We start from the raw sequence: 2,224 nt of genomic DNA on the forward strand, positions 1-2,224 counted from the left end.
ATTATTTTTCAAAAATTCATGCATTCATAGTATTCTTCATGATCTTCAAGTTGTTCTTGGTAAGTCTTCTTGTTTGATCTTGATGTTTTCTTGTTTTGTGTCTTTTACTGTTTTTCATGTGCATTTTTGCATTCATAGTATCTAAGCATTAAAGATTTCTAAGTTTGGTGTCATGCATGTTTTCTTTGCATCAAAAATTTTTCAAAAATATGTTCTTGATGTTCATCATGATCTTCAAAGTGTTCTTGGTGTTCATCTTGACATTCATAGTGTTCTTGCATGCATCATTGGTTTTTATCCAAAATTTTCATGTTTTGGGTCATATTTGTGTTTTTCTCTCTCATCATTAAAAATTCAAAAAATCAAAAAAATATCTTTTCCTTTTTTTTCTCTCAAAATTTTGAAAATTTGGGTTGACTTAGTAAAAGAAAAATTTAAAATTAGTTAGATCTTATAAGTCAAGTCAAATTTTCAAATTTTAAATCTTATCTTTTTAAAACTTTTTGAAAAATTCAAATCTTTTTCATTTTTCTTTCATGATTTTTGAAAATTTCAAAAATTATTTTTTTTAAATCTTTTTCTTAATTTTATTTCAACATTTTCGAAACTTAACTAACAAGTAATGTGATTGGTTCAAAAATTTGAAATTTGTTACTTTCTTGTTAAGAAAGGTTCAATCTTTAAATTCTAGAATCTTATCTTTTAGTTTCTTGTTAGTTAAGTAATTAATTTTAATTTTAAAAATTAAATCTTTTCTAACCATATCTTTTTAATCATATCTTTTATCTTTTATATCATATCTTTTTCAAAATTTTATCTTTTTCAAAAATTTGATTTTAAAATACCTTTTCTAACTTCTTATCTTCTTATCTTCTTATCTTTTCAAATTTGATTTTCAAATCTTTTTCAACTAACTAATTAACTTTTTGTTTGTTTCTTATCTTTTTCAAAACCACCTAACAACTTTTCTCTCTCTAATTTTCGAAAATACCTCCCTCTTTTTCAAAAATTCTTTCTTTAATTAATTAATTGTTTTAAATTTTAATTTTAATTTTATTTCTTATCTTTATTTTTCGAAAATCATTTAACTCCTTTTTAAAATTTATTTTCGAAAATTTCTCCATCTCTTATATTATTCTATTTATTCATTCATTTACTAATATTTCTCTTCATCTCAAATCACTGCCCTTATCCTCACCCTTGTGTTTGGATTCTCCTTTCTTTATCCCATTTCTTCTTCTACTAATAATAAGGAACCTCTTTACTGTGACATAGAGGATCCCTCTTCTTTTTCTGTTCTCTTCTCTTTCATATGAGCAGGAACAAGGAAAAAGGCATTCTTATTGAAGCTGATCCAGAACCTGAAAGGACTCTGAAAAGGAAACTAAGAGAAGCTAAATTACAACAATCCAGAGACAACCTTGCTAAAATTTTCGAACAAGAAAAGGAGATGGCAGCCAAACCCAACAACAATAATGCAAGAAGGATGCTTGGTGATTATACTACACCTACTTTCATGTTTGATGGAAGAAGCATCTCAATTCCTGCCATTAGAGCAAACAATTTTGAGCTGAAACCTCAACTAGTTGCTCTAATGCAACAGAACTACAAGTTTCATGGACTTCCATTAGAAGATCCCTACCAATTTTTAACTGAGTTTTTGCAGATCTGTGAGACTGTTAAGACTAATGGAGTAGATCCTAAAGTCTACAGGCTCATGCTTTTCCCTTTTGCTGTAAGATACAGAGCTAGAGCATGGTTGGACTCTCAACCTAAAGATAGCCTGGACTCCTGGGATAAGCTGGTCGCGGCCTTCTTGGCTAAGTTCTTTCCTCTTCAAAAGCTGAGCAAGCTTAGAGTGGATGTTCAGACCTTCAAACAAAAAGATGGTGAATCCCTCTATGAAGCTTGGGAAAGATACAAACAGATGACCAAAAGATGTCCTTTTGATATGTTTTCAGAATGGACCATGATAGATATATTCTATTATGGTCTATCTGAGTTCTCTAAGATGTCGTTGGACCATTTTGCAGGTGGATCCATTCACCTAAAGAAAACGCATACAGAAGCTCAAGAACTTATTGACATGGTTGCAAATAACCAGTTCATGTACACTTCTGAGAGGAATTCCATGAATAATGGGTCGCCTCAAAGGAAGGGAGTTCTTGAAATTGATGCTCTGAATGCCATTTTGGCTCAGAACAAAATGTTGACTCAACAAGTC

The 2,224-nt window shown here is 30.1% G+C and overlaps 1 non-coding gene across 1 annotated transcript; it reads right to left on the minus strand.

The window, feature by feature from the left end:
- Nucleotides 1–1,849: 1,849 nt before the first annotated feature.
- LOC130947511 (small nucleolar RNA R71) lies at nt 1,850–1,956 on the minus strand. The gene has a single exon (XR_009072701.1). It is a non-coding gene; the product is annotated as a small nucleolar RNA R71 (small nucleolar RNA).
- Between the last annotated feature and the right edge of the window lie 268 nt (nt 1,957–2,224).

The sequence above is a fragment of the Arachis stenosperma genome, chromosome 1 (genome assembly GCF_014773155.1).
Source record: "Arachis stenosperma cultivar V10309 chromosome 1, arast.V10309.gnm1.PFL2, whole genome shotgun sequence".
Classification (NCBI taxonomy): Eukaryota; Viridiplantae; Streptophyta; class Magnoliopsida; order Fabales; family Fabaceae; genus Arachis; species Arachis stenosperma.